The sequence below is a fragment of the Panthera onca genome, chromosome B3 (assembly GCF_046562875.1).
Source record: "Panthera onca isolate mPanOnc1 chromosome B3, mPanOnc1 haplotype 2, whole genome shotgun sequence".
Classification (NCBI taxonomy): domain Eukaryota; kingdom Metazoa; phylum Chordata; class Mammalia; order Carnivora; family Felidae; genus Panthera; species Panthera onca.
In genome coordinates this window covers 108,215,135-108,242,385 of record NC_138344.1, presented here as the reverse complement: position 1 = coordinate 108,242,385, position 27,251 = coordinate 108,215,135, and the positions used below count along the sequence as shown (strand labels likewise).

At 39.1% G+C, this 27,251-nt stretch overlaps 1 long non-coding RNA gene across 1 annotated transcript in view; it reads right to left on the bottom strand.

The window, feature by feature from the left end:
• Positions 1-346: 346 nt before the first annotated feature.
• Positions 347-27,251, bottom strand: part of LOC144616528 (uncharacterized) — a 35,195-nt gene continuing 8,290 nt past the window's right edge. Inside the window, exons 3-4 of the long non-coding RNA XR_013555891.2 lie at positions 3,266-3,381; positions 347-723 (exon numbers count right to left, since the gene is read on the bottom strand). This is a non-coding gene — a long non-coding RNA (uncharacterized LOC144616528). The remainder of the gene's footprint in view (positions 724-3,265; positions 3,382-27,251) is intronic.

Here is a 27,251-nt window from a genome sequence, read left to right as displayed (position 1 = left end):
TCCATAGAGAACAAGAGGAAAGATACTTTAGGACTTCAGTGCATTCATTCTGTAGAACACTTTTATCCAAACTATGTTCCATAAAATACATCCTCTCTCAAGAGGCTGTCCATTTTGGAGACTCAAAATGCTAATTAGCGAATACATTAAAAGCTTATCTCATTCAGCATTTTCCAAACTTTTTTTAGCACTGAACCCTTGACACCCACAGAATCAGCTTTCCAAAAGCACACCTTGAGAAATGCTGTTTCTGATGAAAAAGTAATGTTATGAACCATTTGAGGCCATTTCACAAGAGTTAAGATTATTCTGATTAGGGAAAAAGGACCTCTCAAGTCTTCAATCCTTGAAATAACTTTATTGATGATCATAATTCAATTTTGATAACATGAAAGGTATAGCTGCTTTCTCTAAATCAGATTACAGAGATTTTCCAAAGATAAGGGAAGGTAAAAACTTTGATTCCATCTTGGAGGCCATCTCTAATGGTCAATAGGTAAGTGGTGACTCTTCCCCCACAATTAGCACAGTTTGACAGAAATAAGAAGCACCCTTGAAAAGCAGATAGAAATTATAAGACAAATGCTGGGGCTTTGGCTGGATACGGAAGTCCTAATTTTCATTCCTTTTTGTTTAGGAACCCTGGGCCCTTCTTTCTCTAGCAGCCCACAGCCCATGTGCTCTACATCCAAACAGCTCTGCCAGCTTCCATGTTGTCCATCTCTGTGTAATCAAGAACATGACAGCTGAGAGCATGATACAACACTGAAATCACTTCCTTTCATTTACCCCCTTTAATTAAGCAAAGATGAAAAAATTAATCCTTAGCATGAGTGTAATCTGAAAGTGAGAGGTATCAAGTGTTTTATCAGATTCTGCCGGCAACTCTGTACTTGGCTTTGTATCCAGGCAGCAGATTATTGTAGCTTGCCCGACAAACATGATTAATAACTCAGCCAGAGCTTTTGTACTGGATGTAGTGTTTGCCAAAAATGGTAGAACTCAGTGGAGAAGGGGCACTACAGTCACAGTTACTTCCCTGACACATGACCCTTCTTTGTAATTAGAAACCAAACACAATTATGCAGCATTCAATGACATAAGTCTTCTCCTCCCTCCTTTACATGATGATTGCTGATGCTGCAATTGTTTTCACAGCTCTAAAGTAAAGCCAAAGGAAATACGGTGATCTATCGAAACGTAGTTTCCACATTCAATGTTTGCAGCCTCAGAACCTTGTCAGGCCGCAAACATTTACTGCTGTGCATGGCACGTATACAGGACACTGTATGCCTTTTGGGGGGAACAGAGAAGCCAGGCATCTGCTCTATCTATGCCCCTTTTACCAGATACCTTTTGAAAATTTGCTATGGCAAAAATTAAAGAATATCTACGGCCATACTACCCAGACACTCTCCAAATGAGACAGTTTGTCAGTGATATGGTCCAGGTTCCATGGCTATTTCTGCTGAATAGTTTTGTCAACTGTACCATTTTTCCCCACTTTTGTACAGTTTGTTCCTTACTGTTTAATGTGGTTTCTTCCCTGCTGTGGCAGCTTCCAAACAGCAGCTGTGATGCCACCCACCAGCATCCCAACAATGTCAAGCAGCTCAAGTAAACAGGTTGTGTGCTTCGACCCCTCCTACACACGTGCAAGGAAATGCTCGCCTATGCAGATTTCAGCTGGGGGATGCCTCTAAGGGAGCAGCAGACCCACACAAGGTAGGCTAAATCCTGCCTGGTTTGATTTTGGAAGGATAATAACTTTATTTATAAAGGTCCCCTCCTACCATTGCCTTGGAAAGCAGTCACAATAGTGACTAGATAAAAACGTTAATTAAGACATCATAAGCCACCCTGAAGGAGCGAGAATAAAAATAAAGGAGGAATTTGCAAACGTGGGGGTTTCGAAAGAGTTCGCTAAAGAGGAATAAAGACAGAGATTCTTGAGAACAAAGTGCCAAAGTGCTGAGAGAGCTCCTAGGCACTGCAGCCCCCAGGACCTCAGCCACAAAGATGTGAGCTGGAAAGCAGCACAGGCAGGCATTGTGGACAGGTGATGGGCCTGCTAGGTCTGCCATATCTCTTGGAAGAATGAATGAATGGCACACTGACATGGATGAGTCTAAATGCCCTATTATTTCCTCTGAAAATCAGTGGGACTAACCAGGACAACCCATTTCATTATTTGCATAAGTCTTTGTGTAAAAATAGTTGTCTAATTCACTGTAAAATAACAAGCATCTGGTTTTTCAATTGTAAACTTGTAATCATCCAATATCCCTTCCACCTTCAAGGATGATGGTTATTTCCCAGCAGGAAGATAAAATCAACCTGTAATCAGATCTACAATAAAAGGTATCTAGCAACACTGTGTGTAAGAAACGGTGTTTGTGTATTTGTACACACAAACACAGGTAACTCGGTTTTATTGCTCTCAGTACCAGAACCCTTAAAATGTGATCACACATAGCTAAGGGAAAGTCCAAAGTAAAAGACCCCCAGAAAAGACTGCCATCCATCACTGTCCCTTACCCTTTTCACCCCATTAGGGGAAAAATTTCTAGTCCTAAATAAAGCAACAAATCATGTTTTAAGTATGTCTGCAAACAGAAAGTCAGCTAGCAATTTTTTTAAGATCAACCAAATTTTCAGAACCATTATGCACTACAATATGTGTTGAGGTCAGATCACCAAGATTAATGATTAGAAGAAAAATAAATGAAAAATATCAATGTTTTAGTTAATGAGTAACACATGTAGAAAAGATAGGCTTCATTAAGACATTTATGCAAGATAGCCTCTTCACCTGATCTGACCCAATCTAGTACCTTGCTGCTAATCACATCATTAGGAGCTACCTAGTCCAGGTACCTAGACAAAGCACCTAGAATTATTTTCAACAGGGATTTAAAATATATATGTATAACTAAAGCCTTTGTTGACAATGGCAATCTCTCATTCTGTAGTAAGAAACGTAAGGCTAATCATATACATTATATATATATACAGTGACCTAAAACACTTCAAAATAGATTTAAACATCAGATTGCAGCTCGCTGTCCCTCAGGGACCATGGCCAGGGTAATTGTCTCTATATTGATCCTATCTACGTGCTTCCCATTATTCTTGTCCCAAGTGAGCCCTGATCTTTGTTGAGATGCCAGTTTCTTAGTTGGGGCCTCTATTACTCTATCCAAATCTTTGCTTATGCACTTACTCAATGTACAGTCCTTGAATTGAGTAGTTAATACTGAAATACCTGTGTAGTATTGTAGCTCTGCCTCCATCTGAAGTCCCCTGCTTGGCACTGGACACAGAGGTCAGCATCCTATGGCTCTGGTGGCTGGCACTGCTCCACATGAGCTGCCTGGGAAGCTAGAAGGAAGAAATGATCTGCTTTAGAGGCCACACTGAAAACAGATCATCTCACTAACCCAGCAAGCATGTCCTTCATGACCATGTTATGGGGATAAATAGTGTCCAGTGTGATAAAGACTCACAAGTAAGAATCATGAGGTGATTTTTACTACTAGTGAAACAGAGAAGTTTGGGTATTGGAGAAATTATGACTCAAGTTTGCTGGTTATGATCAAAGAAAGCAAACCCAAAGTATGGCTCAAGATTGTACCTGATGTGTGTATTATCAACAAACAGAAAAGGCATTTATTTACTGAGGGATTTTTATTGGGGGAGTGGGGAGAAAGGAGGCTATGATCACACTATATAAAGTTAAAAATAAAGTTTATTCAAAGTTCCCTCCCAAATCCAAATTAATTGAATTCAAAAAATGTATTTTTCTAAGATGAAAGCCTAATCAAGTTTTTCTTTCATTTAGTGTGATCTCTGCCAATATTCACCCTCTTAGATTCAATAGTGACAAGTTTTATATAAAACTTGAGGGTGATAACATGCACCACACACAAAAACCAATCTCATGATTTTAAATTCATATCTTATTACAGTGAATTATTCTCAGTTACTTCAAAGCTATGGGCTTTATGGATGGAAGGGTAATATCAATAACAGTTGTAATTATGATCAGCAGAGAGAAAATTGGTTTTTGTAGTAATGCCACAAATCCCAGATTTTAAAAAGATGTTCTGAGTTTCTGCCCTGTGGTAGAGAACATGCTCAGTGCTGAGAAAACAAGTAAATAAAGCATAGCCTCTAATCTCAAACTTCTCAGACTAGTTATGCAATCAAAGAATAAGTAGCAATTAAAAACACAATGGTAGGAGCTCCTGGATGGCTCAGTCAGTTAAGTGTCCGACTCTGGCTTAGGTCATGATCTCACAGTTCTTGAGTTCGAGCCCCACGTTGGGCTCTATGCTGACAGCCAAGAGCCTGGAGCCTGCTTCAGATCCTGTGTCTCCCTCTCTCTGCCCCTCCCTCACCCACACTCTTTCTCTTTCAAAAATCAATCAACATTAAATACATAGATACATACATACATACATACATACATACATACATTCACACACAATGATAGATGCATTATTGGTCAGAAATGGTATTTGGCAGCAAGTAATCCAAAACTCAATTCACAATAGCTTTAAGAGGAAGGAACTTGCTTCATTTAACAAGAAACCTACAGATAAGGCAGCCCAGGGCTGATTCTACAGCTTAATCATGGCATCAGGGACCCAAGCTGTTTTTTTTGTCTTGTTTTAAACATGTCGCTCCATCACCCTGTGGATACTGAATTTCATCCTCATGGTGTCAAAATGGTGTAACTAGCACCATACATTACATTCAGATTCCAGAAAAAAGAAGAAAGGGATAAAACATTTTCCAAATGTTAAGTACACTGGAATTAAAATTTAAGAAAAAAAAATTTTCCCAGAAACTCTATCTAGAAACATCTACTTTTCAGTGGCCAGAAATGAGTCAACCATCAGCAAAGTAGTATGGGAAGATATTTTAGACGTTCCATGAAGAAGAAACAGAGAAGTACAACTTGGTAGACAACTAGCAGTGTCTGCCACAGAACTATGGAAACTTCAAAAGACGAGCTAACATATATCAGGGAAGTTTTTCCAGACGAAAAGACAATTAGGTTTAATATGGAATTTCTACCAAGAACAAGTGAGGTGTGCACATGGAGAGGAAGTATTGGAGCAAAAATAGAAAGGGCATTTGAAGCACAGAACACAGAGGTGTTCCTAGCACTTCAAGCAGTTCAGTATGACTGGAGCGCAGGCTTCACATTGGGAAGGGGACAGGACGCAAATGGAGTTTCGTGAAAAGCCTAATGACACATAGGCATGTGAAATTTTAAAGAGCCTTGTGGGCTGTGCCACACTAAGTAGTTCTGGCTTTAAGGTGAAGCTGAGAAGATGCCATTGTATTATGGTAAGTCTTATTGTTGGCATGACAAGCTCACCTCATGTCATCCTGTGGAGGAGCCTCTGGTAGGATAACATTCCTTCTCCGTCTCTCTCATTTTTGAGCTAGCCCTGCTCCTCCTACATTATAATCTAACAGGGCAATGTCTGCCTCTATGAAGGACATCTGCAATTGTCATTACTGCCCATGACCAGTTCAGTAAATCTACTTCTGAAGTATATGGTTAGGAAGCTCATTGTAGCCTTACATTCAAACCAACTTCTCCAATGCAGCTTTACCAATAGTAATATTGATATATTGGTTTTCTTCCATCTGATGCCTCTCACAGTTGGTTCTGAAGTTGGTCCACCTCAACAGTTGGTGACTTCTTATCCTGTTCCCCAGTGTCTCTCGTCATACTATTTTGTCCCCTTACCCTTCCATTCATCCTTGGCCACATGGTTTCTTTGTTCTTCCCAGTCTCAGCACATGGGTGCAGGGAGAGCTGAAACACCTCCAGGCTAGTGGCTGAGCTCTGCTATGCTCTGCCTGATGGTTATATGGCAGAAACTCCTCTCATGGGGTTACTTTTCATTAGAAATAAATTTAGTTGGGAACTCTGTGCCTGGCACTTCTATCCTGTAGAATATTGGCCAGAACTCTCCACTGTTTCCAAAATAAAGCTCTGCCTTAATTGCCTCTGGCGAAATATTTGAATATAAAATCCAAAAACATGTGAAGTACACTGCTGACATTGATGGTACCCAAAATGACACATTTGCTTGGTTAAAGAATTAGGTCAGAAAGAAGTGAAAACAGAAATTCAAGCCACATGATCCTTACCTGGGCATGTTCTCTGCATTTGTGTGGAAAGCTCATTAGTATATTCCCTAGTCTCTCTTGATTGGAAAACATAGGGTACAGCTGTACAAACATTGCTCAAACAGCTTCCAAGAACATCAGAAGAGAATGGTGATATCAAATGGTAGTGTTAATGAGAGCATTGCTGCTCAGAGACAGAAAATTTGCAAATGTTGGGTGTGAGGTAGAAAATGCAGAAGAATTACACAGAAGTAAATGCTGAAGGGATGCCTGGGTGGCTTGGTCAGTTAAATGTCTGACTTCGGCTCAGGTCATGATCTAGTGGTTTGTGGGTTCGAGCCCTGCGTCAGGCTCTGTGCTGACAGATCAGAGTGTGGAGGCTTAGTTTCTATGTCTCCCTGTCTCTCTGCCCCTCCCCTGCTCATTCTCTCTCTCCTCTCCTCTCTCTCTCTTCCCCCCTCTCAAAAATAAGTAAATAAACATTTTAAAAAGTTAGATATTCTGAAATATTTAAAAAAAGAGGAGTCCAGAAATCTGACTATAAGTTATGCACAAGAAACAGAGCGTGGCCACTGATAAAAAAAAAAAAAACAAATAAGAATCAGGGGTGCCTGAGTGGCTCAGTCAGTTAAACCTCTGACTCTTGGTTAGGCTCAGATCAGGATCTCATGGTTCATGAGTTTGAACCCTGCATGGGGTATTCTCTATCTCTCCCTCTCTCTCTGCCCCTCCCCCACTTATGTGTGCACACACTCTCTCTCTCTCTCTCTCTCTCTCTCTCTCAAAAAAAAAAAAAACATTAAAAAGAAAAACAAATAAGAATCAAAATGAGAGAAATTAACATCTCCTAGAAGTGGTCCAGGCACCCTGCACTGATCTGTTAAAAACTCATGGCTCGGGGCGCCTGGGTGGCTCAGTCGGTTGAGTGTCCGACTTCGGCTCAGGTCATGATCTCACGGTCTGTGAGTTCGAGCCCCGCGTCGGGCTCTGTGCTGACAGCTCAGAGCCTGGAGCCTGCTTCGGATTCTGTGTCTCCCTCTTTCTTTCCCCCTCCCCTGCTCATGCTCCGTCTCTCTCTGTCTCAAAAATAAATAAAAACATTAAAAAATTAAAAAAAAAAAAAAAAAAACTCATGGCTCCTGCCCCACCATGTCTTAAGACGGAGAGGGCATGCAGATTCCAAGGCAGACAAAAGTGATGTTCTTTACAAGGTTATTTAGATAATATAATGCCAAGTGCATTCATTTCCTAGGGTTGCTATAACAAAGAACCACAAACTGAGTTGCTTAAAACAACAGAAATTTATTGTCTTATAGTTTTGTAGGCTAGAATTCCAAAATCAAGAAATTGGCAGGGCCATATTCCCTTTGAAACCTGACAATCCTTCCTTGGCCTTTTCCTAGCTTCTGCTGGCTTGCCAGTAACCCTAACATTCCTTTGCTTGCAGGTGCAGTGCTTCCATCTCTGCCTCCATCATCACATGGTCATCTTCTCCCTGTGTGTGTCTGTCTCCGTGCCTCTTCTCCTCTTCTTACAAGGAAACTAGCCATAATGGATTTAAGGTCCACCATACTCCTATATGGCCCCATCTTAACTTGTATCTTAATTATAGCTGCAAAGATTCTATTTTCAAATAATTTCATATTCACAGCCACCAAGAGTTAGGGCTTAAGCATATCTTTTAGGAGGATACAATACAAGCCTTAAATCTTGTGTTTGACTAATTAGTGTGGATGGGAAGCTTAGGCTGAAAAAGTAGAATAGCGGTTTCTGCAAGAAAAAAGTCAAAGGCAAGGTAGACCCATTCACACAATGCTAACAGACAACATAAAGACTTACTCTATGACAGACACTGCTCTAACTCTTTTGCAAATATCCACACATTGTCCCTCACTATGATGACATGAGGTTGTAGTTTTCTACTTATTTAAAGATGAGAAAACTAAAGCACAGAGGTATCAAATTGCTGTGATGTGTCAACACCAGAAATTAAACCCAGATAGTCCGGCGGTATTTATGTGCCTAACTAGGATAAGATTTCAAATTGTAAGCTGGTTCCTCAAATTTGTAAGAATTGTTTATTACCAGCTACATCTTCCTTTTTCCTCCTGATTAGCAGCATTGTGATGGGCTAATGGGTGACGTGAGGTTAAATGTGCCTTAAGGACTGGCCATAAAAGGATTACCAAGTTTACAAAATGTAGGTTCAGAGTCAGCTCTGTATTCATGTATGCTCATAATTATAGGCATACATTTAAACCTCTTTTCATTCTTTTGATAATACCTACTTCTATTATCTGAGAATAGGTACCTAACTGAATCACAGAGTTATATATACCTCCCACTTCCCTACACATTTTCTTTTCATTATCTGTATTAGGAAGAATAACTAAAGAACTGACATTTCAACTTGCCACATTTAAAATTTGCTATACTTAAATTTATTTTTATAAAAAATGTTTATAGTCATAGATATATACAAAAATAAATATAAACATAAGGAAGCATATGCAAAATACAGATAAGAGCATGGAGCCTGCTTTGGTTTCTATGTCTCCCTGTCTCTCTGCCCCTCCCCTGCTCATTCTCTCTCCCTCTCCATCTCTCTCTGTCTCCTTCTCTCTCTCTCAAAAATGAACATTAAATTTTTATTTTTTTTTAAGCAAATGCTGAAGAATCAAGACTAGGGTGGAGATACACCCATTTCACCCTGGGGATAGAAAACAAAAAGAATAACCTCTGGATCTCCCCCAGTGCATAAATACAAAATACATAGATACTCTTGGAAAATTTTTCTACTAATGAAATATAAATCAACCAAAAATAATTTTTTAACATTAGACTCACGCGTGTCTCTTAATTGGCATGAAAAGTGAGTTTTCAAATCAGCTACAGTTCTATGTGTTTTGCATTTGTTCCCTTGTCATGCCATTTGGGCACTGCACAGTGATGAGAGACAACTTCCTAACGGAAATGTATTTTTGGTATGTCTGATTCTTCTAGAAGACAGAATGAGTGAAGGATGCTGAAAACAGCATAATGAGGGTACCTAATCATTTTTGTTGAATTTGCTATTTGCCCATTCATATGGATAGTTAGCAGCTATTCTTAACAAGTAAGAAACAAAACTTGGTCTTATGGCCAGGATCAGCTCAGTGAACAATGGTGACCAGAAAACTTTTCTTTCCTAGATTTTTTATTTTTCATTTTTCATTATGCCTCTCCCCTTTTTTAAATTAAACTTAAGTTAGTTAACTACAGTGTAGTATTGGTTTCAGAAGTAGGACCCAGTGATTCATCACTTACATATAACACCCAGTGCTCACCCAAAAACGTGCCCTCTGAAATGCCCATTATCCATTTAGCCTATCCCCCCTCCCACCCCAGCAACCCTCAGTTTGTTCTCTGTATTTAAGAGTCTTTTATGGTTTGCCTTTTTTTTTCCTTCCCTTCCCCTATGTTCACCTGTTGTGTTTCTTAAATTCCATGTGTGAGTGAAATCATATATTTGTCTTTCTCTAATTTATTTAACTTAGTATAATACATTCTAACTCCTTCCACATTGTTACAAATGGTAAGATTTCATTCTTTTTGATCACCAAGTAGTATTCCACTGTATACATATGTACCACATCTTCTTTATCCATTCATCAGTCAAAGTACATTTGGGATCTTTCCATAATTTGCCTATTGTTGATAGCACTGCTATAAACATTGGAGTGCATGTGCTCCTTTTAATCAGCACTTCTGTATCCTTTGGATAAAAAGGTAGTTGCTCAATTGCTGGGTCATAAGGTAGCTCTATTCTTATGAGGAACCTCCACACTGTTCTCCAGAGTGCTGCACCAGTTTGCATTCCCACCAACAGTGCAAAAGGATTCCCTTTCCTCTGCATCCTTGCCAACATCTGTTGTTTCTTGAGTTATTCATTTTAGCCATTCTGACAGGTATGAAGTTGTATTTCATTGTGGTTTTGATTTGTATTTCCCTGATGATGAGTGATTTTGAGCATCTTTTCACATGTCTATTAGCCATCTGGATGTCTTCCTTGGTGAAGTGTCTACTCATGTTTTCTTCCCATTTCCTCACTGGATTATTTGTTTGTTGGGTGTTGAGTTTGATAAGTTCTTCATAGATTATGGATACTGACCGTTTGTCCAATATGCCATTTGCAAATATCTTCTCCCATTCCATCAGTTGCCATTTAGTCTTGATAATTGTTTCTTTCACTCTGCAGAAGTTTTTTATCTTGATAAATTCTCAATAGTTCATTTGCTTTTATTTCCCTTGCTTCTGGAGACATGTCTAGTAAGAAGTTGCTGTGGCCGAGGTCAAAGAGGCTGTTGCCTGTTTTCTCCTCTAGGATTTTGATGGTTTCCTATCTCACATTTAGGTATTTTATCCATTTTTAATTTATTTTCATGTATAGTGTAAGAAAGTCATCCAGTTTTCCTAACACCATTTGCTGAACAGACTGTGTTTTTTCCATTGGATACTCTTTCCTACTTTGTCGAAGATTAGCTGGCCATACAGCTGTGGGTCCATTTCTGGGTTCTCTATTCTGTTCCATTGATCCATGTGTCTGTTTTTGTGCCAGTACCATAATCTCTTGATGATTACAGTTTTGTGATACAGCTTAAAGTCTGGAATTGTGATGACTCTAGCTTTGGTTTTCTTTTTCAACATTACTTTGGCTATTTGGTGTCTTTTCTGGTTCCTAAATTTTAGGTTTGTTTGTTCTAGCTCTGTAAAGAATGCTGATGTTGTTTTGATAGGGATTTTGTTGAATGTGTAGATTGCTTTGGGTAGTATCCACAATGTTAACAATATTTGTTTTTCCAGTCCATGAGGCATGAACTGTTTTTCCATTTTTTTTGTGTGTCTTCTTCAATTTCTTTCATAAGCTTTCTATAGTTGTCAGCATACAGATCTCTCACCTCTTTGGTTATGTTCATTCCTAGGTATCTTATGGTTTTTGGTGCAACTGTAAATGGGATTGATTCCTTGGTTTCTCTTTTTGTTGTTTCATTATTGGTGTATAGAAATGCAACTAATTTCTGTATGTTGATTTTATATCCTGTGACTTTGCTGAATTGATGTCAGTTCTAAAAGTTTTTTGGTGGAGTCCTTTGGGTTTTCTACATAGAGTATCATGTCATCTGTGAAGAATGAAAGTTTCACTTCTTCCTTGCCAATTTGAATGACTTTCATTTCTTTTTGTTGTCTGACTGCTGAGACTAGGACTTCTAGTACTATGTTGAACAACAGTGGTAAGAGTGGCCATCCCTGTCATGTTCCTGACCTCAGGGGAAAAGCTCTCAGTTTCTCCCCATTGAGGATATTAGCTGTGGGTCTTCTGTATATGGCCTTTATGATATTGAGGTATATTCCTTCGGTCCCTACTTTCTTGAGAGTTTTTATCAAGAAAGGATGCTGTATTTTGTCAAATGCTTTTTCTGCATCTATTGAGATAATCTTACGGTTTTTATTCTTTCTTTTATTAGTAGGCTATATCACATTGATTGATTGGCTAATACTGAACCACCTCTGCAACCAAGGAACAAGTCTCATTTGATCTTGGTGAGTGATTCTTTTAATGTACTGTTGGATACAATTTGCTAGTATCTTGTTGAAAATGTTTGCATCCAGGCTCATCAGGGATATTGGCCTGTAATTCTCCTTTTTAGTGGGGTCTTTGTCTGGTTTTGGAATCAAGGTGAGGCTGGCTTCATAGAATGAGTCTGGAAACTTTCCTTCCATTTCTATTTTTTGGATCCCCTCCTTTTGCTAATGTAGTTGCTTCATTATTTTGTCTTCCTCACTATCTAGAATTCCTTCAAAATCTCAACTTCAGATATATCCATAGTACACGTCCTTTCCATTCAGATGCACTGGCATTGCAGTGCTAGCCCAAGAAGGCCTACATTTGAATCCCAGCTCTGCCATGCCTCCATGTGTGGTCTGGAGGAAGTTAGTTAATCTCTCTAGGCCTCAGTTTACTTCTCTGAAATGGGGATGATGGATAATCATACCCACTGCTGAGATTTGTTATGAGGACTGAAGGAATGACTAAAATAGACTTTCACAGAGTAATCCCAACAAATAATAGCTAATCAACATTACAGTATCTCCTCTCATGGCATTTTCACTACAAACCTAATTTCAAACTGGCATGAAGGGAAGATTAGGCAGAGAAATATTCGGTGGGGGTAGAAGAATAGGCTATGCTGCTCAAATATAAAGCTAAACCAAAACTTCAAAATAAAACCTAGCCTACAGAACTGTTTTGGAGTTTGTGATGAGTGTGATTGGGAAGGGAGATTATGTAAAGGCAAGATGCACCTTGTAGGACCCAGAAACAGTCCATGGGTTGACATCTGGCTGGGTGTTCCAGGTGCCCTAAAACCCCCACAAAACCAGAGTTAAAAAGCTAACACCACAAGAGGCCTGACCATACTTTAGCTGGGTCTGAAGCTGTTAGATCAATATAATACATTTTTTCACAATTCTTTTAAAATAATTAAATTTCAAAATACCATCAGCTAGCTAAGAAGAAAATTCAGGAAACTACATGGACCAATTTCAAGCATAATAGGTATCTAGTCTAAGAAATAGTATCTACGGAGACCATTGATTTGTACAGAGTAGATGCTCAGTAAATACAGAAAGGAGTCCATTCTGCCCACAGACTTATATGTCAGGGAGAAAGGATGAGGACTTTTGAAAAGGGTCTTCCAAAAGTTCTGCTGCTTAAAAATTTTGCAACACCTCAGTGAAACAAAACTGTAGTGATTTTTTTTTTGCTAGAAAAGTATCATGACATTAGTTTTTAACTACAAAAAAAAAATAGAGATGTTTAAGCTCTGCAGAAAGAGCAAGCTTTGCCTGTGGCAAATTCACAAAATTTCATAATTCCACCAGAGGCAAAGTGTCAGAGTTTTCCCCACAGGAGCTACATTCCCAGTTGGAAATGTGAAATTTTAGCTCAGAAAAAAATCTGGGTATGTTTTGCAAAAAGTTAAAACTGATTCTCTTATTTTGATTCTGGATAAGGACAAACCACCCCAAGGTGGGGAAAGTAACAAGTAGGGAGGAGAGGAAGATAAGGTCTAGAATCAGAAGAGAGAGGGGGCGTAAGTGAACAAAAATACTTGGCAGAAGAAATCCTGAGAAAGATTAAAAGGAAATGATATGATGGATATGCTGTGACCTTACAGAATTTAAGAGCTTAGAAGATTGTTTAAAGACCAGGTTCAGTAGTAAATCCCCAACCAAGACCCTGAGACCAGAATGTCTATTCATGCCCTCTATTTCTGCCAAATCCAACCTTTTCTCTCTGTTCCTGCCTCTGGTATTTTCCTTTGATGAAAACAGTGCCAGGTTTTATTATACAATTTCAAAGGGAAAGGATTTTGTTTCTGTATTTGGACTGAATTTTCAAGATGTAATTTCCTAAAACAAGCTTTGGAGAAGAGCATAAAAGTACAACTTTAAGATGTTTCACAAACATCTGACCCTTTTTTTTTTTCAAAGGATTGCAAAGCCTCATAAATCTTCAGCTTTGTTCTGTGGGCTCCAGCTCCTTGCCTGCAGAATTTTCAATTTACATCATGTATAAAGCACATAAACTGGACTGGAAAGGACTGTACAATGGGGAAATTTAAATATATGGTTTTAATCCCATTAATTACGTACTATTATTGGAGATGGGCTGGAGACCATAAGGCACTAAAAACAATTTTTTTTATTAAATAATATGGGTCTTCCACCATCCCTGAAGATCTTTTGTGTATTCACTCATTTTCCTCCTAACCCCCGCCAACACTGTCTCTTATCCTTCAGACAGAGGAAATAATGTGAAAGGCTTTAACATCAGAAGATTCAAAGATTTTTGAGTACTTATAACCTTCTGAGGCAACAGATCTGAATAAGAACCTACACTAAATACAGCTTCTCCTGTCAGAATTGAACTATCTTTGATATAAAACAGACTGGGTTCATAAAATGCATTCAGATTTACCTCCAGCACTCTGCACAAACTGCCTATCCTAATCTAAGATGAAGCAATTCCATATGGCCCTTGATAGTTCTTGCGTACAGGACATTTCAGGATGCTCAGAGAAGACAGGTGCGTATAAAGACAGAAGACCATTCACTTAGAGTCATGCAATAGGAAAACTCTTGCCAGGACATCAAAAATCAATCAAGACATTATGCCACCTCACAGTCCAGTAAAAGAGCTAGATAAATGCTCAACTACTTGAATAAACCATTTATGAAACATTGGCGGGTGGACATACCATATTCCAGACCTTGAATTAGAAGAAAAGAAATGACAATTTAAGCAGTGATTTCAAGTTTGGCTGCAGTTTGCAAATAACTGTTTTAAAAATTCCTCATAGTGGAGAATCTCGGACCATTTCTCTCTTAGGAGATGTTTCATTAATTAAGAGTTGGCTGCTGAGTTTGAGGAAATGGGAACTTTCATACACATCGTAAGTGGCTAATGAAAAGGGAGATCCCAAATTATTCATGATAGCTAAAGAACACCAGAGAAGTAGAACATGCAGCAAGACAGCATGACAGAGAGTCCCAGTGGCTAGAAAGGCCTGAAGTCCAGAGGGTATTCATATGAACAGCCATGCACAGATACACTAGTAAGTCACTGAGGAAATCAGGTAAAAGAGTCTGATAGTGAATGAGAAATCCCAGGGACTAATCTACAGAAAACAGGAAACCTTGAAGAACTGACAGTGAGCAAAGAGAAAAGAGGTGAGTCTCGGGCAGCACAGGATTCAGTTGCTATTAATTCAGCCCCTCTAATCACCTAATTTTATCTTAAGTGTTTCCCAAGCTTTTTTATTTGCTGCATACAAATCACCTGGAGAATCTAGTCAAAATGCAAATTCTAATGCAAGGAACTTCTGGGAGAGGCCAGAGATGTTACTTTCAGATGATGGCGGCACTACTAATCCATGGACCATGCACTAAATTTCAGAGTACCTATAAGGCTGAATCTCATCATGTCAGTGAAATTATCACAAACTAATAGATGTAGTACCTCCAGGTACTTCAAGATAATGAAGCACCCTGGTCTCTGAATTATCTCTGGATTTAGTTTACTTTCTGTCCATGTGACTTGCTTCTCTTCCGAAGGGCATATAACTGAAAGAGTGTGATGAAGGTGGTATCCAAATTTTCATTTGAACTCCCTATCTCCCATTCTGTGACTTAACAATCAAAGACCAATTAATGAGTTTTATGAGTCAGAATTCTCTAACATGGTAATAATCATATAATCCTCAACAAAGCTATTGTGAAGGTCAAATCTGGATTATGTAAGTAAAACATATAGTAAGAACTCAGCAAATATCAGCCCTTCTTCCTTCTCTCCTCTATTAATAACAAGTACAGCTATCAATAAAAGAGCTGGCAGTGGACAATGAACTTTCAATGACACATTTTTTTGTCCACTGAAGTCCATAAACAAGATCCATGTCATCACCCACTAAAGATGAAGAAATTAAAATTCATAGAGGTTTGGTGTAGTCATCAAGAGCCCAAGGTGTCACTCTAATACACTTCAATTCAGATTCTCTATTTGTCTCTCATAAAAACTTTGTCATTTGTAGAGTAGCACTTACATTGAGTAAAATACATGTAAAATGCCTATTAGAACTTCCTGTTAAAGAAAATGAAAAGAATTTAAGTCATTGTATTAGTTTGCTAGAACTGCCAGAACAAAGTACTGCAGACTGGAGGCTTAAACAGCAGAAATTTATTGTCCACAGTTCTAGAGACTCTACGTCCAAAATTAAAATACCAACAGGATAGTTCCTTTTAAAGACTGTGAGGAAAGGACCTGACCCAGGCTTCTCTCCTTGGCTTGTAGATGGCTGTCTTTTCTCTATATCTCTTCACATTGGCTTCCCTCTAAGCCTGTGTCTATGTACAAATTTCTCTTTTTTATGAGGAGGACTAGTTTTATTGAATTAGAATCTACCTTTATGACCTCATTTTAAATTGATTACCTCTGTAAATACCCTCTCTTCTTTTTTCTCTAAAGTTTATTTATTTATTTTGGAAGAGACCGAGAGCACAAGCAAGGGAAGGGCAGAGAGGTGGGGGGAAAGACAGAATTGCAAGCAGACTGCATGCTATCAGCACAGAGCCTGACGCAGGGCTTGAACTCACAAACTGTGAGATCATGACCTGAGCCAAAACCAAGACCTCAAAATTGTTTAAAAAAAAAAAAATAAAAATAAAAAAAAACAAAAAAAAAAACAAAAACAAAAACAAAACAAAAAGATAAAAAACCAAAACCAAAAGGAACCAACGACAAACAACAAAAAGAGAGAGACAAAGACATTTTTGGGGTGGAAGATGGGAAACCTGGAGGGAGGGGTGGGGCTGGGTGGTGGTGGGGAAATCCTCGAGCTGAGCCGAGGCCGGGAGGGGAGGGGAGAAGGGCAGCAGCAAACCCCAACCGAGAAGCAACGTAGACCCCCGGGGTCCCCAGAGAGCTCCGACCCAGCCAGACCCCCAACCCATGTAAGTGCTTAAAGGAGAAAGGAAAAAACCAAGAGTCAGACGTTTAACTGACTAAGCCATCCAGGAGCCTCAACACCATATTTCCAAATAAGATCACATTTTGAAGTACTGGGTTAGCACTTCTACGTATGAATTTTGGGGAGATGCAATTCAACCATAAATTCAACCCACAAAGACAAAACTGTAAACAAAAGTCAACAGAGTGTTGGAAGATGAAATATGGACTGAAGGAGAGAAGATGTAAGAAATCTGAATGTCAAATACCCAGGGTAATGAATGGGATGCAAACAAGAAATGAGGGATTTCGTAATATAAAACACCAGAAAGGTCCTGAAATGGTACTAACTTATTCTTCCAAAGAGACAAGAGAAGCAAAAGCCTGAAACAAGACATTTAAGAATATGTATTAGGAATAGTTATATCCCCAAGCATTCTCTACTCCATAAACAGGATTTATTTGCTGGACAAATTGAACCATGCACATTATAAACCCAGGGAGGATTAGGGTAGAGGAAGCACCCTACTGAAAATCAGCTCAGCAAATTAAGTTAAAAATGGCATACTGAATGACAAGACCCCCAACTCTTTTCTTCGCTCTGCTTTAGGAATGTTGGCAGTCAGGCAAATACTGCCTCAGGCAAGTAATTGGTATCTTGTTCTTTGGTCTGGCATAACTGACAAACTCCAGTAGGGGTAAAATTAATAAACATTGACACTTAGGGTCCCCTCAGGAAACTTCTAGATCCCTGGCCATTAGATCTTTAGTTGTTCAGCTTTGACCATGCACACAAAATTTCCAACCATGCTTTTTAGTTCCTCATTCTATTTTAAAAACTATTTTAAGATGCAACATATAGGGGCGCCTGGGTGGCTCAGTCAGCTAAGCGTCCGACTTCGGCTCAGGTCACGATCTCACTGTCCGTGGGTTTGAGCCCCGCGTCGGGCTCTGTGCTGACGGCTCAGAGCCTGGAGCCTGTTTCAGATTCTGTGTCTCCCTCTCTCTGACCCTCCCCCGTTCATGCTCTGTCTCTCTCTGTCTCAAAAATAAACGTTAAAAAAAAAATTAAAAAAAAAATATGTAACATATAAACAAAACAGTGCCTAAAATATAAATGAAATATACTCTGTGAAATATCACATAGTGAACACCTACATGGCCACCAAACAAATCAAGAAAAACTTCTAGCAACACAGAAGCCATTCCCCTCATGGCTTTCCCAAAGGCAACTCCTCCCTCCTCTTCTCAAATATAACTACTATTCTGTATTCTAACACCACAGTTTAGTGTTGCCTGTTTTGGAATCCTACCAGACGAATGTTTAGAAGATACTTGTTTTTATCTGGCTTCTTCTCCCCAACAGTATGCTTGAGAGTTTGACCTACAAATTCAGAAGCATCTGGAGGGTTTGTTTTTACTGCTGTATAATATTCTTGGATGACAACACCACAACTTAATGTATCCACTCTATTGTCAATAGGTATCTACTATTTATGATTTTTTTCAACATTATATTTGTGAGACTTATCCATATTGCTGAAGATAACTATAGCCTATCATTCATGTTGTTGCAGGTATCCAGAGTCTAGATTTTTCAATGCTGTATAATGTTCCATTAAAGAACAAATTTGTATCAATTCTACTATTAATGGATGTCTCATTTGTTTTCATTTTTTGCCTATTATGAATGATACTTCAGACATTCTTGCATGTATCTCTTCTTGCACATGTCTAGGCCTCTCTGCTGGGTTTTTAACTAAAGTAGAAGCACTGGGTCATAAAGTATGCATATTCCAAATTTATACACAAACTAATTTTCCCCAGTTATTTTGTAACAATTTACCTTCCTGAAAATAAACTAAGAAAATTCCTATTTCTCCATATTCTCACCAACACTGGACAGTTTACAATCTTTTTAAATTTACTCTCAAAGAAAGTAAAACCAAGATCAACAGCTATTTGAGGGAAACTTTCAATGTGAAAACAAAAACAAAAATAAAAATGAAGACTGTAAAATGCATAGGGAAAACAAGTAAAAATACATTTAATATTTTAGTAGCTTCAGAGGGGTAAAATGCTATTAATCCCATATGGAAAAGGTTTTTATAGAATAGAGAATAAGAAACTACTAAAATTCAATAGAAGAACTGAGAGAAATTTTAAGAATTTCTCCCAAAAGCTGGGGGTCAGTGGGTGGAGAGAAAACAGAAAACCAGGGAAAGTTAAAAAAAAAAAAATCTCACAATGCTGCACTACTAATTTATAGGAGTTCCAGGAAGAAAGCAAAACAAAAAGTCAGCAAACAGTTGGAAGGAAATGATCAAAAAGCAGGTACAGGGGAAACTGCTAGAACTGCTGAACATGCATGCATTTTTAGATTCAAGGGGCTCACCACGTGCTCAGCACATGGACTGACACAAAACAAAAGCACATCAAGCCACAGTACCATTGAATTTTAAACACCAAGGATAAAAAGAAGATTCTAAAACACTCAGAGTATAAATCACAGACAATATAACAAAGGAAGTGGGATAAAAAATGTCAGTAGGACTCTACAAGAGCAACATCGAGGTTATAACACAATAGGGAAAAAAACCTCAAAATCAACTGAGTCAGTCCAGGCGAAAAAAAGAGAACGAAAAAAATCACACAACAAAAAAGCATACATGGCTCATCACCATGATACACTGAGGTAAAAGAAGCTGCATGCATGTGTGGGTGTAAGAATATGGGTTTGTGTGTTATGGAAAATGTAATTGCTTTAATAATATTCTGATAATCATTATTATTTCACCTGAGAATTCTCTACCTGGCCAAGACATCAACCCTGTGTGAGGGTAAAATAAAGACATGTCAGATGGTCAAGAACTCAAACACTGCACCCCATGTACACTTTCTCAGAAAGTTACAACAGGAAATGCTTAATAAAACAAAGAGGACACTGGATTCAGGAAACAGAGATAAATCAAGGTCCTGAGAAAATACACGTGCAGCAGGCCAAGACAATTAGTCCAGGATTAAGAAAACAGAACACTCCATAAGTTTATTCTTAAGGGAAAAAAAAGCCTAATAGATTAGCTGGCTTGTTTGATCTTAGAGGAAACATGATTCCATGGGTTTTTGCAATTCTGTCAGGGAATTTGAAAAATTAATGACAGTTACATAATAGAAAACTAAGCACACCACAATGAGAGAGAGAGAGAGAGAGAGAGAGAGAGAGAGAGAGAGAGAGAGAGATGCATAAAAGAGCTTTCTACAGCTTCAGGGGAGAGAAGTTGTTTTAAAAAAAAAAGCAAGAGTATTCATAGTACACTATTTGACAGGCAGGTATGTCATAATAATATAACTTGTGTTGGGATATGTCCATCTTGCTTGGAGAAAATGCTGGGAGAAGAGGAGGAAACGCAGACCTACCAAGATAAAGTCTACAGATAACATATAAAGTATATAAATCAAAAAATAGTATCATATTTAGATATATAGAAATAAAAGTCAGAAGAAAAAAGTTAAAAAGTTGAAAGTGGTCAGGGAACCTGGGTGGCTGAGTTGGTTAAGTGTCTGACTCTTGGTTTCAGCTCAGGTCATAATCTCACAGTTTCTAAGTTCAAGCCCTGCCTCAGGCTCTGAGCTGACAACACAGAGCTTGCTTGGGATCCTCTCTTCCTCTCTGTCTCTCTCTGTCTCTCTCTCTCTGGCCTCACCAGTTTGCTCTTTCTCACTCTCTCAAAAATAAGTAATAAAAATTAAAATTAAAAAAAAATTTTTTTTAAGTTGAAAGTGGTTCCCATTAAGGAGTGGGATGGGGCAAGGGACCTTCACTGACACTGTTATGTGCCCTGTTGTATTTTGACTTTTTAAACTATGTAAGTGAATTACTCCAGTAAACTTTTAATTAGGGAAGTAAAAATAAAAATAAAATGCTTGGTATAGTAATAGAACAAAGTAAGCATTGATAATGGCAATCATAACTTTTACTGTGAGTTAGATACTATGCTATATGCATTACCTGAATGACAGAATTTAATCTTTTCAAGAAACCTTTTACATTTTACAGGTAAGAAAACAGGGCCACTGAAAGGTTTTGTTACTTTACCCAAATGACAGAGCTAGCTAGTAAAGAGAAGAACCAAGCTCAGTCAGCCTTTAGAATGGGCTGTTAACCCCCAGGCTCCACTGCACATAGAAATGAAGGTGCCCATTATCACAAACCTAACGATCTTGCCACGAACTGACACAGCAAAGTCTTCTGATTCTAAATCCCATGTTTTCAATACATTCTGTTATGAAACTATGAAATTAAATATTTCATTTTCAATGGAGGTATTTTCTAGAACCACAAAAATTAAAAATGTTTTGCACTTGACAACTAAATATTTCTCCTCGGGAAATCCTTACTCATTTTGCTATAGCTGCAATGGCCCTATCAGCTTTCCTCAATCAGAAATATCTATCACCTCAACAAAGATAACTTTGAATAGCTTTCCACTGCAGCACCATTCAACCTGCTGCCACTAGGTTAACCTCCCCTTGGTACCCAAAACAGAAAGGTGAGGGAAGCGTGAAAACTCAGAATGCTAGTACTAGAATTTAAAGCAGGCTTTGTCTCTGAAGCACCCATTAATAAAGACAGAGCATCATTTAGGAAATGAAGTAACTAATTAAGGAGACTGCACAAATAAAAATAATGAAAAAGAATCCATTCCTTTCAGCTATCAAGATTTTGACTGAAATTATGATATAAAAGAATTCACTAACCTTTTTTTTTTTTCCAGAAAGAGAGAGAGAGAAAGCATGAGTGGGGGAGGAGCAAGAAAGAGAATCTCAAGCAGGCTCCACATTGTGAGCACAGAGCCTGATGTAGGGCTCAAACCCACAAACTGTGAGATCGTGACCTCGTGACCTGAGCCAAAGTCGGACACTTAACCGACTGAGCCACCTAGGTGTCCCCAAAAGAATTCACTAGTTTATAAGGTCCATATGAACAGGCCTCTTCCAGATCTGACCTCATCAAACAACACCATTTCCTCTGTTTATTGACTAGACTCCAGCCACCATGGCCTTCTTTGTTGTTCCCCAAGTACATCAATCCCATCTCACAGCCTTCACACTTGCCCTTCCTTCTCTCTGGAACACACTCGCCTCAGGTCCTCATGTGGCTCAATTATCTACGGATCAGATCAGATACCACCTCTTCAAATAAGACTTCCCTGAGCACCCTCTAGCAACTAGACTACCCCATTCCAGTACATGTCTCTCATTGTACCCTGCTTTCTCTTCAGAATATGTCATTCTATTTGGACTCTGTATCTCTGCTCAATTTTTCATTGTTTCTGTCCTCCACTAGAATATAACTCCATAATTTGTCCACTGCTGAATCAGCAGAGCCTGGCACTGATTAAGTGGCAAATAAATATTTGAAGGAGGGAGGGAGGGACGGAGGGAGGGAGGAAAGGAAGACAGGGACACTTTTTAGCATTCCCTAAGGTAGGAGCCAGCCAGGTTACACCTAGACCTTCTGAGGACATTGCCAGTGTCAGTACAAGTCCATTCCAACCTGCCCTGACATCATCAATATGGTTGGAAGTGAAATTAAGCGCTGTACAACACTCAGGTAAGAAAAGGGGACCCTGGCAACAATTAGCGACAGAGAAGCAAATGAAAATGGTACCCATTATGTGTAGGCAGTAAGTACAAAATATACTTAGAGAAGAAACATATGTTTTGTCTTCTAAAACAAATCAAGAGAACTTAGAAAGTAGAAAAAGATTAGTTAAAAACAAGCAACCATTTGGAAATTAGAATTTCAGATTCAGCTTTTGATGCCAGTGTCCAGGAATATAACTGATCTCTATTTTAAGAAGTAGAGTTGTCAGTGAAACAATTCAGAATGATAATTTAATAATAGCACTTTGGATGAGAGAAGCTATAAAATCACAAATTTCTCCTAAGAATTCCAAGCCTTAATTCACATGAGGCACCTTAAAAGGATGAAGTACAATTTGGAAAGACGTACAGTAACTCCTTCCAAAACTGAAGCAAGTTTTTCTAAGCGGAGAAGTTAATTCATTTCAGCCTAGCCTAGAATACTCCAACAGAGACTGCAAAAATCCTTTGAACTGAAACTCCAGCATTAAGTGTGACAGTGAAACTTTGGTTTGTGATATGGGTGGGGCCAGAAGACCTACATGTCCCCTACCTCTTCTGAGAGGCAGAGGAAGCCCAGCCTTATCTAATGGCCTTACCTCTCTATCATCCAAAGCTCAGCAGTACTCCCACTGATCCAAACAAGGCCACCTAGGCTGAGAATTCTATGAGGGTCATAAATCAACTGCTCTCTTAGGGGACTGGAAGAGCAGAATGAAGCGTGGAATAATTAGAAAAGCTGAGATACCAGTATCAGTTAATATATCCCTCCACAATTAAGCTTAATGAATTTCAATTCTCCCACTATATCCTTTTTGCACTGAACATAGAAACATCAGGTAAGTCAGCCAATACAGTGGCACTAAATGGTACCTATTAGGGCTAACTTGGCATAAGACGAATTTCACATTTTTGAGTTGGGTGATACTCCCTTCAAGGTCATGAGATCTCCCAATAGAGATTTTATTAGTTAAGGCAGTGGTATTCCAAGTGTGGCCCCCACATCAGCAACATCAGCATCACCAGGAAGTTTGTAAGGAGTGAAAACTTCCAGGCCCCACCCCAGACTTAGAGATTCTGAAACTCTGAAGGTGGAGTCAAGCAATAAGTGCTTTGTCAAGCCCTCCAAGTGATTCTGGATGACCCTAATGTTAGAAGATCTTTGAGTTGGGATAACACTAGACACTCTGACAAACAAACCCCAAATATTCAGTGACTTAAATGCTTGTTTCTCAGTCACATAATAGCTCCCTGTGGCAGTGGACAACTTTTCTCCATATAATGGTCCAAGAAACCAGCCACTTTCCATCTTCCTCTATCTCATACTGGCCTTGGTTCTCTGCATATTTCTGGGTGGATAGTAAAAAAAAGAATAGAGAAGTCCCACTCTCATCTTAAAATCCCTGACTCAAAAGTAGCACATATCACACATTTCATTGATGTTAAGTAGTTAAGAGGTCAGATCTAGATACAAAGAGAACAAGAAAATATTTTCCCTGGCTGGTTACATGTCTTTCTGCCACAACTGCACTTTTCCATGGAATGAGCACAAATCTCCAGTATGGCTGTAGAAACTGCACTCTATAAACTCTGTGGGGCAGCCAGAGCAGAACTAGACAAAGCTCCCTGGAGCATACCCTCTGAAAGTAGTATCTTTTGGAAAATTTAAAGTATAGATATGATTGTTAATACAGTGATAAATAGGACTTATACTGCAGTTTATCAAATGTAAATGTATACATCAACTACTGGACAACCCAATTATCTAGTTAAAACTAGACAATCTAGTTATCTAGTTAAAATTCATGTTCTGGTTTGTAGGTCCTGGATGGAGGTGGAGATTCTGCATTGCTAAACAGGTCTCGGTAATTCCAATGCACTGGTTCAGGGACCACATATTGAGAGCAAGAATTCGGAGGAGGTTGCTTGAAAACACAGGTCAATTTGTTCAGTATATGACTGTCATATATAAAATGCTACCGTCCTTACAATGGTCTACACAAACAGCCATACATGATCTGGTTCACTGCCCTCCCTGCTACTCCCTCAATTTTATCCCCACCTTGCTCACTTCACTCCAGCTATAGTAGCCTTACTGTTGGTCTTTAACACACCAGACACACTCCTGCCTCACAGTATTTGTAGTAATATTTCCTCTGCCCAGAACTGCTCTTCGCCAAAATGTACCTGTCAACTCCCTTCCCTCCTCCTTCAAGCCTTTGTTTCAATGTCGCCTTCAAAAGAGACCTACCCTGACCACCCAATTTTAAATTGTAACCCACCTCCTTTCCCATGTACTCCCAGTATTCCTTTCCCTGATCACCACTTCTTGATATTTTAATATGATACAGATACTAAGTACCCAAAACCATGCCTGGAGCATAAGAGATGCTCAACAAGTATTTGTTGAATGAGAAATTCAGTGGTCAGACCATAAAACCAGCCCCCCCCCAAATCATCATGGAGTGATAACTTCTAAGTCCCCAATTCTCCTGATGTTAAATCCCACCTTTATCAAGAAATGGTCAAAAGGGAAGCGGGTAGGAAAGGTTGGTTGGATCTGGTTCTTGAAATAAAAATATCCCCTGGAACACCAACAGGATACTGACTCATTATAAAAATGGTAGACAAATTTCTCTACTTCAAGCTGACATTCTGGGAACTCCTACTTTTTTCTTTGAGCCCCATTAGCGTTAATTAGCAGGTACCCTCTCGCTTACCACAAGCCACAAAGGAAATGGATGATAGCCTTCTTGAGAGTGTCTGACCTTGGAATCCTTTTACTCTTTGTGACCTCTGATGTTCCAAAAATTCACTAGATCCCAAGTGTTCCCTACAGACATCATCTAGACTACACCTGCACACCAGCTACAAAGAGACAAAGCAAAGTAGAATCTAGGGGCATACAGGGAGACCAGGCCAGTGGAAAGAAACAAAGCGGAATATAGATACAAGGTACAAGGAGGGAAAACTTTAACTGCTGATAGGAAAGCCGGAGCCAGAGCCAGAGTCACCTATTGGCAAGGATTCTATCAGTTAGGTGCTGGAAAAGTCATGAGTACTCCACGTAAATCTAGTATATATAAGGTAAGTGTAAGGATAGTTTTAAAGTCCAAAACAACCTTCTAGATTGCAACACAGTGTACCTTAAAAGTGAAATGTTATAGTCCCCTCCACACACACACATGTACACACTCCAGATGCACACAGGCAGTATTTCATGAATCACAAGCATTGGTATTATATGTCTATAAAAGCTGACTTAAGAGACTACATTTTCAATCACGTGCTCTTAAAATAAGACAAATGCTGTAACTCCCCTGTGTTGCTGGGAGCTTCTGCTGATAGATCCCTGGTCTTCCCATTGCCATATATTTCAAATATAAAACACATGTGGTCACCACTGACATTCTGGGATTTGTGCTGCAAACCCCATTCTCTTTGCCACTACACAATAGCAAATACTTAAACTTTTTCTAACTTGTCTATGAAATGCCAATTCCTCTGCCAGCTTGCACTGTGATCCACCGTCATGGGGTAGCTGGAAGACTGTGGTCTTCCACAGTCTGTAAGCTGGTACACTGTGACTTAGCTGAGATGCCGCCAGAATGCACTCAGTGGGGAGACACTGCTGTTCTTCCCTCCTGAGCCAGTGATGGTTCAAAGCTCCAGAATCTTGCCTCATTAATGCAGAACCACGGGTGTTAACAAATCCCAGTTTCTATTCATTGTCCTTCTCTAGCTCCCTAGACTGAAGCCAGGGGTGGGAATAAGACTAAACAATGAATTCAAATAATAGGTCAGAGGATATTATCTAATCCAAGTCATCAAGTAGAAGAGAGGGCCAAAAGCCACAGGAGAGGCAAATAGGATGAATAGTAAAAATTGCACAGGGATGGATGTTTAATTCTTCCTCCATTTCCTCTTATTCTCCCTAAGGGAGTTTCAAAACCCTCGATTAATACAACTGCAGATCCGTCAAAGGAGTAGCTGGTGAACAAACCAAAAATAAATGGAAACTCACAATGAGAGATATGAAAGATAAGAGCATTATTTCTGTAGGTAATCCTTAGGCAACCAAATTTACCTCATTAATCTGAGTAACAGAAATAAGGCTGAGATCATTTTTTGTTGTGTAGTTCTATTAATATGTAAGCTTTTACAGCTGTTGAAGCAAAGCAGCCATATTATTATTCTTACACTTTCCCAAACTATCTCTCCTTAGAGAAGACTCCCTCACTTGTACTCCATCTTGTGTCCCAGCTCATAGGCTACCTTCCTTTACCCAAAGGTAACAGTTGCAAGATGTCCATGTATTTATCTGTTATGGACTGAATGTCTGCGTCCCCTCAAAATTCATACATTGAAGTCCTTCCCTGAAGTGTGATGATGGTACGTGGAGACGAGGCCTTTTGGAAGTAACTTAAGTCCTGAGTGTGGGGTCCAGGTGTAATGGAATTAGTGTGCTCTTATAAGAATGGACACCAATGAGTACTTGCTTGCTCTTTCTACCATGTGAGGACACAGCCAGAAGGCAGCTGTTACCTACAAGCCAGGAAAAGAGATCTCATCAGAATCCAACCATGCTGGCACCCTGATTTCAGACTTTCAGCCTCTAGAAATGTGATCAAATATATTTATGTTGTTAAGCACCCAGTCTGTGGTATGGTTATGGCAGCCTAAGCAGACTAAGAAAAAGTTTCTCTCCATTTTTTTAGTACATCGTCAACACCTGTCGAGGACCCATTCAGTGCAAATCATATTAGATACTATGAGCACATGAATGTTGATCATATATAGGTCTTGAAAATATCATACAGTGAGTGGTTAAGAGAATAATTCGGTACTTGTCTTAAAGGAATTAATTGAAATAGTGCATGTCAAATGCTTTGCACTGTGACTAATA